Source organism: Aegilops tauschii, chromosome 4 (assembly GCF_002575655.3).
Source record: "Aegilops tauschii subsp. strangulata cultivar AL8/78 chromosome 4, Aet v6.0, whole genome shotgun sequence".
NCBI classification, from domain to species: Eukaryota; Viridiplantae; Streptophyta; class Magnoliopsida; order Poales; family Poaceae; genus Aegilops; species Aegilops tauschii.
The window spans coordinates 256,557,768-256,573,679 of NC_053038.3; the positions used below are offsets into that span (position 1 = coordinate 256,557,768).

The 15,912-nt window shown below is 46.5% G+C and overlaps 1 long non-coding RNA gene across 17 annotated transcripts; it reads right to left on the reverse strand.

Moving 5' to 3' along the window:
- Nucleotides 1-10,634: 10,634 nt before the first annotated feature.
- On the reverse strand, nucleotides 10,635-15,566 carry LOC109755292 (uncharacterized). 17 transcript variants are annotated; one of them, XR_012181910.1, is made up of 10 exons: nucleotides 15,227-15,566; nucleotides 14,761-15,046; nucleotides 14,455-14,495; nucleotides 13,947-14,269; nucleotides 13,598-13,853; nucleotides 13,068-13,190; nucleotides 12,829-12,961; nucleotides 12,598-12,713; nucleotides 11,204-11,672; nucleotides 10,635-11,095 (listed from the first exon to the last, which is right to left on the reverse strand). It is a non-coding gene; the product is annotated as an uncharacterized lncRNA (long non-coding RNA). The 17 variants fall into 17 exon arrangements; XR_012181914.1 differs by having other exon boundaries at nucleotides 14,761-14,867; nucleotides 15,047-15,566; XR_012181912.1 differs by having other exon boundaries at nucleotides 13,068-13,176; nucleotides 15,227-15,561.
- Nucleotides 15,567-15,912: the final 346 nt, after the last annotated feature.

The window sequence follows — 15,912 nt, forward strand, 5'->3', positions numbered from 1 at the left end:
TGCAACACATATAAGGTAGTTAGTCATCAGGTTAAGTAAGGGTTCGCATGCTATCAGTAAAATATGTTGATGAAAAATAAGCACATTGCAAATTCATCAAATTAATTGAAGCCACACGAAAGACCCGTTTATCCAAACCAATCATGATTAATAACTAGGAAATATAGCACTTGTATATGTTTCTCATGTATTAAGTGCAGCCAAATTCGATTTATTCCTCACATGCACAACAATACAAAATTCTACCCACAATAATTGGACATCGCATTGCAGAATTGAACCAAGCAGTTAACTAAACACCACAACAAATGAACCAAACATTAACTAAGCACCACATTGCACAATATGACATACTCCTAATAGAAGATCAGAGAGTTAACCAAACAGTTAACTATAGCCAACTATAGCAATTGTATTACAGCCAAATTCAATTTATTCCTCACATGGTGTACAATAACAGAATGCACCCACAATTTTGTAAAGAAATATTCGATTTATTTCTCACATGGAAGACAATACAAAATTGCAGCCTGAAGAATTGAACATCACATTTGCAGAATTGAACCAAACAGTTAACTGAAGACGACAACTAATTAACAAAACAGTTAATAAGTGAGCACCACACTGCATGACATATAGAACATATACACTAGAGCAACAGATTGCATGGTGAAATTAGATAGCACAATTCACTAGAATTTGTGAAGGAAAGGCAGGAGCAGCACACACAACGGGTAAACCGAGCATGCTTAACAGGCGTAGCTAGCAATTGGCAAGGTGCTCCTTCAAGATCTGGGGGTCGGCACGAATGGCAGCCATCGCGACCTCATCCGCGCGTGCGGCCGTGATTTGCTTCTCCGCTACCAAATTCTCCTTGAGTTCTGGCTATACTGCGTGCACCATGGCTTAGGCCGACGCTTATTTGGTGGAGGGGTCGGTGATTTGGGTGGAAGGTGTCGCGCTCGCACCGGCGGTCAGGGCATGTGGGATTTGGAAGGAGGAGGAGGATGGGAGTCGGGTGTGGATTACCTGCCTGGATAGAGGAGGCCGAGCAGCGTGAAGGAGGGTCGCCGGCGAGGAGGCGGCGGCGCTGCAAGCAAGGAGTGAAGGTTTCAACATGGAAAGGAAGGCGGAAAGAGGGGAAATGTGGCTTCTGGTAAGGGGGAGGGGCGGGGAGGTAGATATTTCTGCGGAAGCCGAAAATTTGGAATCGCTTCAGCCAAAAAACCGGCGCGCAAAGTGTCATCAGACACGGTCCCTTATTCAGAACTGTGCACGATATGTGGACATCACAAATGATTCAGATAGCTTAACCCGTGTGTGATGAGTTTGAACATCAAAAGTTTTGGTTCAAATTTCCATGGTTACAGTGGTCATCCACGTCATTGCATAATTTGGGTACACAAAGAAGACTACAGCACAACCACACTTCTTAATCGAGCAAGTTCAGCAATTAAACAGAGCTAACTAACCTAAACATTACTCTAACAAATTAAAGACCCACGCTTTTAATTAAACAAAACAAAGAGCACTACTACGGCTGGTGCTCGTCGATCTCCGCCGCCGCCTCCATGTCCAGCTCGCGCCCGACGGTCTCCTGGGAAGGGGCTCCATGGCATCCATCGCACCATACTCGGCAAGCATCTCGCCGTCCGCGTCCACCATCTCTTTGGAAAAGGCCGCCACTTGCTAGGCGTGGGCGGACGCGATCTGGGCTTGGACGGGCTCCGTCGTCGCAAGGTATGCGGCGGAGGAACGGGCGGCTGCTCGAACGCTATCGGCGATTGCCAGCTCCTCGGCCGTGGGTTGCCGACCATTGTCAGAGAAGCTTCGCTCGATTTGTGCGGTGACCGCCAGGAGCTAGGCGTGGGCGGCCTCGACATGGTCGTGGGCGACCTCCGTCAGGGCTAAGGCCGCCGCTGCGGAACGAACAGCTGCTGTGCCGCTCTCGCCAGTTGCTATCCCCGAGGCAGATGTTGCTGCCGCCACCTGAGAAGCAACAGCGGCCGTTTGGGCTGCCTTTGTCGCCCGGTCGCAAATTGCGGCCGCGCTCATGCACCTTATTAGCACGCACATGGCGGCTGCGGCCGCGCTCTCGTCGGAGTGGGCCACCGAAGTTGCCCTCACGACGAGGGTCCACGTGCCCATCTTTCACCGGCGACGATTGAACAGTGAAATGATATTTGGGGAGCGAGCTAGTGTGCTTGAGACGCCGGCTATGGATTGTAGCCGACGCACCTTCTCGTGTAAGCCATAGGCATACTATACACCAACGGTGCTCCAAGATATTTTGTACTACATCTCACACGATTGCTGATAATAAAGTGTGTGCGATCTACTTGATTTTTCATCTTGATTTGAATTACATAATGGGGTCACAGCGGCAATGGACGGTGTTTGAATTGCTAGACCTTTTATCTGGAGTGAACATGCAACTATATGTGTGTCGTAAAAGAAATGGAATTATTCAGGGTTCGTTTGAACATTTTATACATTAAATTGGTTTTCTAGCCATTTCAGGTGAACAATTCAAATTTGAACTACATGCACATGCTCCAGTGCATATAAATTGGTTGAAAAATCAAATCTGTGTCCTTGGGTGCATGCTTAGGTCCCATGCAAGAAATGGGAATGAATTTCAAACACCACGGCACCGTTGATTGCTCGCAAAATATTGAGATGCCTGGTTTTTAAATTCTAGTAAACCCAAAACTCGTCTAAAATTCATGAAACTTCGAATGCTATCATGGAGCGGCATCAGCATGCCGTGGTACAAATTTTGTCCCATTTGGGGCTGGTTTGGGTATATGCTTCTCACAAACCGGAGCTTCTCACAACAAGCATGATGGTTTTCGGTAGGGAACGTCCCACCTTTGGGGACGAAACGATATCCATTGCCTCTTATTGCTTTCAAATTTTTTTCTCATGTCAACATAGAACAACAAGAGTGTTGTTTGAATTTTTGTGATTTTTCGGGGTTCGTTTGGACATTTTTATGCATTAACTTGGTTTTCTAGCCATTTCAGGTGAACAATTCAAATTTGAACTACATGCACATGCTTCAGTGCATATAAATTGGTTGAAAAATCAAATATGTGTCCTTAGGTGCATGCTTAGGTCCCATGCAAGAAATGGGAATGAATTTCAAACACCGGGGCACCGTTGATTGCCGGCAAAACATTGGGATGCCTGATTTTTAAATTCTAGTAAATCTAAAACTCGTCTGAAATTCATGAAACTTGGCATGCTATCATGGAGCGGCATCAACATGTCATGGTACAAATTTTGTCCCATTTGGGGCAGGTTTCGGTATATGCTTCTCACAAACCGGAGCTTCTCACAACATGCATGATGGTTTTTGGTAGGGAACGTCCCACCTTTGGAGACGAAACGATATCCATTGCCTCTTATTGCTTTCAAATTTTTTTCTCGTGTCAACATAGAACAATAGGAGTGTTGCGTGAATTTTTGTGATTTTTCGGGGTTCGTTTGGACATTTTAATGCATTAACTGAGTTTTTAATGCATTTATGTGCATAATTCAAATTTGAACTACATGCACATGCTTCAGTGCATATAAATTGGTTAAAAAATCAAATATGTGTCCTTGGATGCATGCTTAGGTCCCATGCAAGAAATGGGAATGAATTTCAAACACCAGGCCACCGTTGATTGCCGGCAAAACATTGAGATGCCTGGTTTTAAATTCTAGTAAATCCAAAACTCGTCTGAAATTCATGAAACTTGGCATGCTATCATGGAGCGGCATCAACATGCCGTGGTACAAATTTTGTCCCATTTGGGGCAGGTTTGGGTATATGCTTCTCACAACAAGCATGATGGTTTTCGGTAGGGAAACGTCCCACCTTTGGGGACGAAAAGATATCCATTGCCTCTTATTGCTTTCAATTTTTTCTCGTGTCAGCATAGAACAACATGAGTGTTGTGTGAATTTTTGTGATTTTTCGGGGTTCGTTTGGACATTTTTATGCATGAACTGGGTTTTCAATGCATTTATGTGCATAATTCAAATTTGAACTACATGCACATGCTCCAGTGCATATAAATTGGTTGAAAAATCAAGTATGTGTCCTTGGGTGCATGCTTAGTTCCCATGGAAGAAATGGGAATGAATTTCTAACACCAGAGCACCGTTGATTGCCGGCAAAACATTGAGATGCCTGGTTTTCTAATTCTAGTAAAATCTAAAATTCTGTTAACCATTCACTTGACGCCACGTGTCTTGGTTTTAATGGCTGTAGGAGGTGCCGTGCGGACAGCTGCTTGACCTTGACTGAACGGGAGGCGTGCGAGCACCATCCGATGCGCAGGCTGACCGAGAGGCGTGCAAGCTGTACTTGAGTGCGCAGGCTCACCGGGAAGTGTGCGAGCTGTACGCTGCGGAGGCTCACTGGGAAGTGAGCCCTTTGACTTCCATGGCCGCCCGCCTTGCTCGCATCCTCTTCATTAATGGTGTCCAAGCCGCAGTTTAATTCGCTTTTTAAATATAAAACACTCATCGCAAACGTTTTAGTTAGAACACCCGTATGCAAACCGACAGCTTCCCCAAGAAGCCAAGAGAAAATGTGCCGAGCAGGATTTCTCCAGCTTTTGATCGCAAACGTTTTAGATAGAATACCCGTATGCAAAGTGAGAGCAGTGCAAGATTTGTGCATCCCTTCAACGCAAACGGTTGCTTTGGATGACCTGTGTACAACCACGTAAAAACAATTTGGTAAGATTTATCAATCCTTGTAACACTGCGATTTGTCAAAATATGAAGCTAAAAATCTCTAGCAGTATCTAATTTTTGTAACTAAAATTCAGTAATTAAGCATAGATTTCATTCATACATTAAGCAGTCGTTCGTAATTAATACAAATAGTTCAACTCGACAGCTGAACTGACCAAACTTTTCCCCAATTGTTGCCAACCACGTACTGGAATAGCTAGTTCAACTATATATACTAGCTAATTTTAAGTATGTTTTACAGTTCCACCACATCTATAGTCAGATGAACTGAACAAAATAGCCCCTAAATAATAATACTACTACTGCGGAGGGGCTTTGTACTACTTCCGGCTGCCTCTCCTCTACCGAGCGCGCTCAGTAAGAGGCGGAGGAGGAGGAGCCTACCGACAAGCTGGGCAACCGCAATGTGGTGCCTGCCGGTAATGCAGCTTCAGCGACGCTCGCCTCGAACGCCCTCTGCCGCTCCAGACGACCCCTCTCGAAGGGGTGGTTCTCCTCGTAGATCTCCTGATTCCTTGCCTCTGAGGCAGCGTGTGCCGCAGCTACTGTGGCGGTAAGGCTCTTTGCATGCTCGACAAGGTGCTCCTCCTCCTCCCGTAGGAACTCGGTGTAGCGCGCAAGGTCGTTGTCGCATGTGCGGGCATCCATCTCCGCCTCCCGCCTTCGGGCGGCAGTGGCAGAGCGGGTGATGATCCCGGCGGTCGATGGTGGGCTGGCGGCCACGACGGCCGACGGCGGGGTGGTGGCCACGACCACCACCTCCCGCCTTCGGGCCGCGGTGGCAGAGCGGGTGATGGCCACAGTGGCCGGCAGTGGGGTGGCGGCCATGACGGCCATCTCCCGCCTTCGGGCCGCGGGGGCGGAGCTGGCGATGGCCCTGGCTTTCAACGGTGGTGTTGCGGCAACGGCGGCCGGCTACAGCTGCCGACGGGCACCGGCGGCGGAGCGTGTGGTGGGTGTTCTGCGCACACCCAACAGGGACGCCACGCGCACTACACTACACCGGGGACTGCGCCGCCGCCGCGGTGTAGCCTCCCAGCTGGAGCTGTCCTCTGATGACGGCGGAGTGGCTGAGCGACGATGACAGACCGGTGCCATTGGCGAATGTGGGAGAAGCAGACGAGATAAGCTACAGGGATGGAGGGGAAAATGTGACGCAGGACTCGCCCGCCGTGAGGGTTTTTATAGCAGGCCGGTAAGCATTGGGATTTTGGGGGATTTCACCGAGTCGGGCGGAAAGCTTGCGCGGGAACCTGCGAGGTTGCATGGGAACAGGCTCACCGACGATTCATTGGCGCCACCGTTTGGCAAAAAGAACGCCTCCGAGCGCTGCACAAGCTTGCGCTGTAAATTGTTTGCGGCAGCGGGGTGACAAGACGTGCGAGAGGAGGACGAAAGGCCACGTACACATATGGTTAATAAAAAATATTTGCGATTTAATTACCTACTATACCACCGTCCTGGTTTATAAGTATGATTTAACTAATAAAATACCGCCAAAGATTATATAGTTGGATTTGTGTTTGAACATAGTTTCCAATTATATAATTTTTAAAACATGCATTAACGTTTTGTTGGTTAAATTTGAGGGCAAAGTATGGCACGGAATATAAAGCAGACTATAGACTAGACGGAGGTGGTACCACACGGCCGCTCTCTACGCAGCGGCGCAACTGTCGGTCGACTTGTAGGCGACCATTTCCTGCGTGTTCAACTGCTCTATGCGTGTGGTTACTTGCGGTTCAGGCGGCCACGGCGCGCTCTGCTCTCGCGTCCCTCTGGGTGCTCCGCCCTCTCCCTCCACACGCGCTACCAGTGTTTTGGGCCGGCGCACGATCACGCACGTTCGTGTGCAAGCGGTTGCGTCGGGCGTTGCGCGACGATGCAGTTACCCGCTGCAAAAACTGCCATGCGGACAAGCCGAGAATCCACGCTGCCCGGCCCCCTTTTATTCCTGCGGCCATTTACCTTCATCTCTCGTCTCACACGACACAATAAGCACACCCACGAGGACACATACAGAGAGGACATCCAGCGGTTCCAATGGCGCTCCCCGTGGCTCCAATGGCGCCCCAGCGGCCGACGACGACAACGGCGGGCAGTTCATCACGCATCACGTAGTGGACACCCACGTGAGGGGGAAGGCCCTCTCGGTGATGTACACAAACGATCCGGTCTCGGTGGAGAGCTCCATCCAAACTATGGAGCAGTTCCTTGCCGAGGACAAGTACCTAGTGGTCGGCTTCGACCTCGAGTACACCATCGGTCGTGTCGGGCACGATCAGAAGGTTGCCGTCGCCCAGTTGTGCGCGCGACATGACGTCCTCGTCTACCACTTCCACCTTGCCACAAGGCCTTGTGAGCATTTCTCCAGCTTTATCAACAACTCCGACTATAGTTTCGCTACAGTGAACACCACCAACGATCTAAAAGAGCTCAAGGTTTCAGACTTGAAATGCCCGAATCTTGTCAACATCCAGCACCACTACAAGGTCTGGGGCAGCGACGAAAGCAAACTGAGCTCCCTGGTTGACCTCGCCTCGGCCATCATCGACCCCTACTACGCGAAGATGAAGCAAGAGAGCAATAAGGAGAAGAACGCCTGGCACAGTGTGTGGCATAAGAGACTGGATGAACAACATGTCAAGTATGCGGCCATGGACGCATACACAAGCTACGAGACGTACAGGCGGATCGTTGACATGAGGAACTGTCTTCTTCCTGACCCAGACGAGGGATTGAGCCAGGAGCGTCACAAGAAGTAGATGACTAGATGATCGTTTCTCCTATTTTAGAATGCATGCAATTGTTTATTGAGGTGTGTGCGAATGATCTGTATAGTCACTTTTGTAATTGGATGTTTATTTAAGTTATATATATATACATGTTATTCTACTGTAGACAAAGCAATTCACACACCTTATTAGCAGCAATCATATGTGTTATTATTGGTCTTCGCACACATTTCAGATTACGGACATGTTTGCCGCGTATCACACACATCTTGTTCAGTTGAACCGTTTCCATTGTGTTGCCCAATCACACACAGTTCATCCCAGTGAACCGTATGATGTATATCGCACACACCTTCATCTGACTGCCCGTTTCTTTTGTGCCTCCTCATCCCAAACAGTTAATTGAGCTGAACCGTATGCCCTGCATCGCACGCGCAACTATATTCTGAACCGTGTTTGATGCATCTCTCATCGCAAACGTTTTGCATCTTTTTTGTACACCACCGTTTGTGATTATTGCATCGCACACAGTTTTGTCGAAAGGTCTCTGATCGTAGTGTCGCGTTAGCGGCATCCTGCAGTAGTGTTTGTTGCACCTACAGGAGCTCCCGGGCCTAGCCTGAACGCGCTACCGGGCGTCGTCGGGGTAGGCCCTGTCCCGTACACATGCGAGAGGGTGGTGGTAGCTTGTCCTTTGATATCTTCTTTGCTTCTTCATTAATCTGAGCTTGGATCAGTTTCCAGCTTTCCCGAGCGCCGTGTAGGACGTCGTGGGGGAGATAATGAGCCACGATCCATGGGAGACTCACGACCCACGTTCACGGGGCGTAACTGCCATCCCATTATCTTCCCCGCTCGTGGTGCCTCTACCATGTGTGTTGCATGCATTACGCAGGGTTGGTGGAGGATGCAGAGGGCACGGCAATGAGCGTCGTGGCAGAAAATCAGACGTCGTGCATTGTTGCAGGGGGCGGCCTTGATTCCTTGAGCCGTTGATGGTGAGGGGGAGCCGGACTAGAGGAGCGGGGCGGCTACCTCCATGGAAAAGAGCTAGCCCCCTGCCTCACTCGCCTATAAAAAGGGATGCGGGGCAGAGTGCTCTCCACACATCTCACTGCTTCCTTTCCCTTAGCAGTTCTTGCCCACCATGGTGAGAGGCCGAGGGCGTGGCGCTATTCCTGTGGTGGCGACGAGAACTTCTGCTCGACAACGTCTCCTTCCTCCCTCGAAAGACACGGGGGCGGAGCCCACCATGAGAGGAGGTGGGAGGGGGAGAGGTCGCGGCAGTCATGGCGTTCGAGGTCGAGGAGGACGAGGGGGCGCCCTGGTCGCCCCTCCGCCGATCTCGCAACCTCCATTGGAGGGCACGTCAAAGACCACACTGGAGTTCATCAGCAGACTGCACAGATCCCTGCTCGGTCGTCTCCACCTCCCTGCTCCATTCACGAGGGTGATGGAGCTCGAACAGCCGCGTGCATTGAAGTTGGACATGAGGGGTTGTTGTAATGGCAACATGCAGGTGGATGTGTTCTTCCCTGCCCCTCATGTCATGTTCTTCCGACGCGGCTGGAGGACCTTTGCTCGCGCCCATAGCTTGTGGGAGGGGCATGTCCTCCATTTTAAATTAATGGAGGCCAATTTGCTCTCCATCAAGATCTTTGGGTGCTCGGGTACTTGCTTAGGTACTTGCTTAGGGTGCTGCGTGGAGAGCTCGACCGACGACAAAAGCTTCTCCTCGAGCGATAGCAACGCGGAGGACAGTGATGGCAATGACGACAGTGCCTACAAGGAAGACTCCGGCTCCGACTCCGGCTGAACACCTGTCGCACCATCACTGTCAGCTGGCGGCACCACCATCTGCACTTGCATCTCCTCTCCGGCAAGGTGATTTGCCGTGGAGTTGGAATGAGAGGTGTGGATGGTGCCTCCGGTTCCTCCAGTAGCCTTCCAGTTGGACCCTGGCATGCTTCCTCGTGTTCTCCAGCTTCGTTCGCCCAACCGCGTCCTGCTGGCCCTGGTGGCAGTGGCCAGGGGGCCGTCTCCGCCGCTCTCTTCACCATCACCTTCACCCGCACCCTCTCGCTCTTGTCAGGCTCCTCGCCAAGGGGCCTGACGGGGTCAGGCTGGGCTTCTGCCCAGGCGCTCCTTTTGCCCTCTTCACCTCCCACCGCAGTGCCTAGGAGGAGAGGGACAAGAAAGGGCACTTCAACTTTTTTCAGTCTAAAATATGTAGGCACTTGCCAAACTTTAGTCTAAATTATGTAATCTTCTTTACCCATGTTTGTGTTCTGTATCAGCATATTAATGAAAAAGACATGCCATGCTGGGTACTTGTGCATGTATCATATCCATGCAGAGGTGAAATGCCTCTATACACTAGTAGACTGCCCATGCGTTTCCATGGGCTTTCTGAATTTTGTACTGGTTGTATGTCAAATTTTATACAAATAGAAAAGATGGATAATAACAAAAGAAAAAACAATTGAAATCTACTTCACTTGAAAAAGTAATTCGACTATATACATAGAAAGATTATCATATCTGATGCATGAAATAAAGAAGCTGGTACGCTAACATTGAACTCTTTATTGTGCACTCCATTTAATATGATCATAACACTTGAATTCCTTTTTTTAATTTATGCTTAATATCAATTTTTTCAAGAAAGCATGTGCATTTTTATTATCCATTAATTAAAAACAACACATGGAGGATTTTCGTTCCCTTTAATGTTCGAAAACAATTATTCCAACATGTTACAACCAAAAACTTCATTGCAATATGCCATTTGCTGGCAAACTATTACATATGAATTTAGGCATTTGAAACCATACAATTTACCATTTATAAACTAATGAAGCAAAACACATCCGCAAGAAGATGCTACTCGCACCTATCTTTGCGGAGGTAGATATATCAATCTTTGACATTTACTATTTAAATTTGTATTGACATCTATTTTTATTTTTATAATAATTTTCCAGTTTTATTTGAGTTATGTAACTTCATATTTGGTGTATTGCCTCAAAAGGATTTTTACATAAGGCTCAAAAAGAAATGTGTGTGTTGTAATATGAACTATGACATAAAAGGGAAGCGAGCAACCTCCTATCAAAAAACCAACAGGAGAGAAACCCTGATTAGATATACTCAGACATTAACATCAAATATAAGGGTGAAAGGGTGAATAACATGCATCATCGATTGTGAATTACAAGGCTAAAACTTGCCCAGAGAATATTGGCACAAAAGTCTAATACACGGTAGGATTGAGGTCTATAATATTAGTCTTACTGATTGTTCATTATTCTATTTGCAACGGAGGAAGAGAGAGAGAGAGTCAGATACCCAAATTGTCTCCATATGTCTGGCTATCAGAAAACCCAGACCATATGTGAGGACGCCTCCGGATAGCACACCACATTAGGCCGGAAAAAACACAGTTATTTAAAATATTGCAAGGCATCCAGAAGATATTAACATTGTGAATTGCTACGCGCTTAAATGCATAATACAATCAACTAACAAGTTACCAGCATGCTTCTCATTTTGAGCCAGTCCACCTATTGAGGACTTCTTGATTAATACCTACAATCGTTCCAGATAGCCTGCAAAACAATATTTAAAAGTCAGTAAATACTATAAAAATAATAACTTCAGTTGAGTTGGAAAGCTTAAATTAAAAAACAATAAATATATGCAGGGTTATTTCATACTGCTATTTGAATGAGCACCAATAGCCTCCTTGTCGGTGTCATAATATATCATCCAAAATCATACTGGGGCAACCTTATACAACTTAAGATTGTCACAGATGTGAAAAACACTTCCATGTTGAAAGGAATCCATGCTTAGGCAGGAACAATATAACAGAAAAATATTGCGGACCAAATTGTTCATGGAACTTTGCAGTGTGATATAGGCTACAAATGGGTATGATAGGCAACTAAGACTACCAAATTTCCATTGTACCATAATGTCTAGCCCAAGAATTTTGCACCACATCTTATTTGGCACTACATCAACATTTAGCACGACAGCAACGACCACATAACATCTTCATCACTGGTGAGTGATCTGATCTTGTCTCTTCATCACTGGTAAACGACCACACCACATCTTCATCACTGGTGAACGACCACATAACGTCTTCGTCATTGGTGAGCGATCTGATCTTGTCTCTTCCTACCCGTGAAAACACAAATATTAAATTCTATTGCACAAATATATTCATAACATGTAAATAAGAGGGAAAAGAAATATGGCAATTTAATGATCGCCTAGCAAGTTGGCAGCATCCCAAGTAATGATCAATTTTAGACATAATCTTTAACTACAAGAATGAGTTCACTACATTCATCATTGAGACAGGACTTTCAACACCTGGGTGCCCCTACACCTCCATGAACTGTAAATTCAAAACAATTTGAAAAAAAAAATTCTGAAACTTTGGGACATCAAACATTCGATATTTTTACGAAGTTTCAGCCACAACAAACATTCAAGGAGCACTCACCTAAAAAACAAAATCACAGTTTAAAGTTTATGTGCACTTTTGAGCAGTGTTTTCTTTGGCGAGGGCTCCTCAAATTTTATTTATGGCTGAAACTTTGCAAGAACATCAAAAGTTTAATCATATTTAATCCCCCAAAGTTTCAGATTTGTCTATTTTTTCAATTTGTTTTGAATTTACTGTTCATGAGGGTGGGGCACCCGGGAGCTGTCACACCTTTCTCCTCATCATTTCTTTTTTCTGGGCATTTTTTACCCGATGTAAGAGATAATACAAGGACACACTTAAAGTATGCTAAAGCGGTGTAGTGCCAACAGGCATGGATAGTTATGCAAGTACAAACTCATGTTCTGGGCATTTTTTACCATGAACGATAAATGGAACGACCAATAGTAAGCAGATTAGGAAAATTATGCATCTTTCTTTGTCCATAATAAGTAATGTCTCTTCTGCCAAGTCAGTTAATTGTGTAACTATATCATTCGGCCACAACTCTGTCCACCTGGGGGGGTGTGCTAGCATTAGAAGCATGTATCTAAACTCTGATTACCAGCACGTACAATGATTATCACTAATGCTGGTGCGAAGAGAACTCACCTGCGGTGAGAAACTGAAGAAGTGTTGGCTGCGGGTTGAAGGAGCTCGAAGCGGTTGGTATCACTGAACATGTTGTGTTTCAGAACGACCCCTAGAAAACTTTACAAAGGGTGTTTCTGTCCACCGACATAAATCAAGAGATAAAGTTGTGATCGAGCGGCAAGCCTGATAAGCCACTCCAAACCAATCAAAAAAGAGATCAATCTATGACTTGTTGAGTAATTAACAAACCTGGTGTTGTTCTCTTCTATCCACGGTCCGCCCGCTCCCCACCCAGGTTCTCCCTCGTGCCCTGTCTGTCCGCTCCTAGCTTACTCCCAGCTCTTTGTTGCCAACTTATTTAGCTTTGTCCGCTCGGTACCAACTGCACATCAAAGAATAGCAGATTAGTACGTCGACAGGGATAGAAAAAATTATGAAACTCACAAAAATTGGACTTTGCAATTATCAACAAACACTAATCTAAATACCTTGTAAATCTCACGTAGTGCACGGGTTCTCTGAATATCATTGTGTTACAATTTTTTTTCCTTTCTAAGTGTACTACCAGGTGCAGAATCCATTGACCACCATGATCCTCTATCACATTAAAACTGATGTACATCATCAGATTAGAGTCTCTATTCCCGTTGATAAATTATGTAACACTCTGAAACACAAAAATATTACTATCCCTATGTCAAGTGAGTAAAGAAAGAACAATTTATCTTCATACTCCCATATTTATGAAAAATATTCAGTCAACAAGAACATGCATACTTGCCCACTTCATTGCAAGCTAGCTCAAGTATGCAGCAAGGTTAATTATTAATTAATGTAAAATATGTCTGCCACTTAACAAAATTTAGAACGAAATGGACAACTACGAAGAAGGCAAGAAGCCAAAATATTTTGTGCCTTTTTGGTTTTCATTACATGATACGGGCAGAGTATGATACTTATCTGAATTACATGAAGGCACAAGAAAAGCTAGTGAAGAATGAAGAAACTTTAATCTAACCTCGTTCAATCTGGTGTATTTTCTTGAGCACACGTGCTAGTGTCTTTGCTCTTCTTCTTGGACTCGTCAACTTTGTATGCATGGGGTGCTGGCAAGCTCTCTAAGGAGGACAGTAGCTCTCATCCATGACCGCCTTGATGTCGTTGGTGAAGTAGCGGGGTGATATCGTGGAATTTCATGGCTGCTTGTGTGGGTGACCTCAGGGCGTCGCTTGTGGGAGGTCACAGAGGTGCGCGTGATGTCGGTGAAGGTGGCTCTAAAGAACAAGCATTCAACATACAATTAAAAACTGCACATACAGATTATACATGCCCTCCATATGCCACAGTTCAGATTATACATGTCTTACCTACATCTCAATACTCAACATAATATTGGTCGTTTTCTAAAAAAATATAATGTTTTTGCTCAGATTGTCCTCCTTGCCTTCTATAATTTTTATGTTCGTGTACGCTACACTATTTCCTGCTTAAAAAAACAGTTACTGATCAGTGTAAATGGATAACATAGCGAGGACAAAAAAATGACCTGTACAAACTCCTAGCCACATTTCCCCTGAACTCATCTCCATCGGTGACCAAGTACGAGTGAAAAATCGCCTGCTCCCTAGCCTGTCAACCACTCTAGGTGTAAATAGAACAACCGCCAGTCGTTGCCTCCGAGTCCCCTATCCTGCACACAACATGCAGAGCACTTAGAAATACCACATGATTTAGAGAACATGTACAAGACTGAGAGAACTACCACATGATCCAGAGAAAAACCATCGCGTTCCTCTCGCACCGTCCGCACACAACAAGCATGATTCAAAAATTAAGAAAGAACCAACTTTGGGGAAATAGTACCATGAGTTTTACCTCCTGAGTTATGATACCTGCAAGAATCCATGTCATGGCACCTGCAGTTCCAACCCAATGAGACGGAATTAAACACCGAGAGTGAAAATAATAGCCAGGTTAAAAAGTTAAGAGGTACTGAACAATTAATTACACTTGGGGCCCAAGTTGTGCATTATTTTCAGTTTAGATGCATGATGGAGGGCAGTAGATAAATGGTGCATTATAAACAAACGCTTTAGAAACATATGCACTCCTGAATCGTGTTATCTCCAAGTGCATGACTTTCAAGTAGTATGCATACGTGTGGGGTAATGAAAGAACCACCTTCAGTCATCCTTCCTGTAGAGACAGATCTTTCATAGGCCAGAAAAAAACTGTCCTTGCTGCAAATTTCCATCGATCATCCATGGATAAAATGTCTCACGGCACAGCTAGATAGATTCATTCATTGATCAGTAAATCCAGTGAAACAGGGACATAGCAGACCATCACCACATGCCCAAATCCTAGAAATTTCCATGTCCAACATAGAACCTAGCATGGCTTGATGGCCATGGCATGGACACAAAGAGCACAAGAGAAAGCACAGGACAGGAAGGCAGTGCTTTACCTACAACCGCAGAGTCAGAGAAGAAGCTGTAGTGTCAGACTAAGCGGAGTCGCATAATGGAGAATCGAGAGCAGGGAACTTGGGGACGAGGAGAGGCACATCTAGGGTTCGCCAATCGTCAACGCTCCAACTCGGGGGAGAAGATGGGCGTAACGGGATTCCCAAGGCAGGTGCACTCACCGTGCTGCGGCGAATTTGGTGAGGTACTGGATCTGGACTCCCTCCGGCCCGGCAGTGTGGCGTCCGAGGGTACCCACCACATGGTCGCGTCGTAGTGGTCGACCACACGGCTGCATGAGGACCTTCTCCGCCGACGCCCCCTCCTTCATGGGTGGAACACGGCAAATGAAGGAAATTCTAAACAAGGTGGGGGCTTTGTCTTCGGCGGCGGCGCGGATCCAGTAGCCGCTTCGTTGACGAGAACGCGTGCGTCACGGACATGGCGGCGGAGCGGAAGATGGGGCCGGTGCCGCATGGCCAGAAGATAGGGAGAGAGAGCAGTCACATCGGGGGGTGAATCAAGAGAGGAGGGTGTACGGTTTTTTTGTTTTGCAGCGAGAGAGGTGGAAGGTGAGACAAAAACCGGACGAAAAAAACAGCGGGAAAGAATTAACCGAGTGATGCGAGACTGCCAACTCAGATATTAGGAGTAGAGATTCAAGTAAACAAGTTTTACCTGGCAAGCTATCCTGTTGATACCCTCAATTTGTTGCCGTGGGGCTAGGCCTGCCGGGCACTAAACCACAAAGAGGTTCCAGCCCCCGCCGAACCTTTTTAGTCAAAGGCCACTGCGACCACCCTGACCGAAGCACGAGTCAAAGGGTAGGAGCACCTATGGTTCGAAGGTGGCGTAGTTTTCATATGCA